We start from the raw sequence: 620 nt of genomic DNA on the forward strand, positions 1-620 counted from the left end.
TCATTACCAAATCCACTGTAGCCATCACCACTGCCACCATATCCACCACCACCATGGCTGTCACCAAAGCCACCATGACCACTGAAGTTTCTTCCATGGCCAAAGTTGTCACTTCTACCAAAACCACCTCCACAACCCCCACCAGAGTTTCCAGAACCACTTCGACCTCTTTGGCTGGATGAAGCACTGGCCATCTCTTGCTTTCATAGGGCTTTCCTCACTTCACAGCTGTGGCCATTCACAGTATGGTATTTCTGAATGACAATCTTATCCACAGAATCATGGTCATCAAACATAACAAAAGCAAAGCCCCTCTTCCTGCCACTGCCTGGGTCAGTCATGATTCTACTCGCTTCCATTTTCCCATACTGTTCAAAATAGGCTCTTAAGTGATGTTCTTCAGTATCCTCTTTAATGCCACCAACAAAGATCTTTTTCACAGTTACGTGGGCACCAGGTCTTTGAGAATCTTCTCTGGAAATAACTCTCTTTGGTTCTACAACTCTTCCATCCACCTGGTGTGGCCTTGCACTCATTGCTGCATCCACCTCCTCAATGGTCACATATGTGACAAACCCAAAGCCCCTGGAGCACCTGGTGTTTGGATCTCTCATTACTAC

At 46.6% G+C, this 620-nt stretch overlaps 1 pseudogene; it reads right to left on the minus strand.

The window, feature by feature from the left end:
- Positions 1–614, minus strand: part of LOC100966808 — a 4,299-nt pseudogene extending 3,685 nt beyond the window's left edge.
- Between the last annotated feature and the right edge of the window lie 6 nt (positions 615–620).

The sequence above is a fragment of the Otolemur garnettii genome, unplaced genomic scaffold, assembly GCF_000181295.1.
Source record: "Otolemur garnettii isolate 467f Iridium unplaced genomic scaffold, OtoGar3 scaffold00100, whole genome shotgun sequence".
Classification (NCBI taxonomy): Eukaryota; Metazoa; Chordata; class Mammalia; order Primates; family Galagidae; genus Otolemur; species Otolemur garnettii.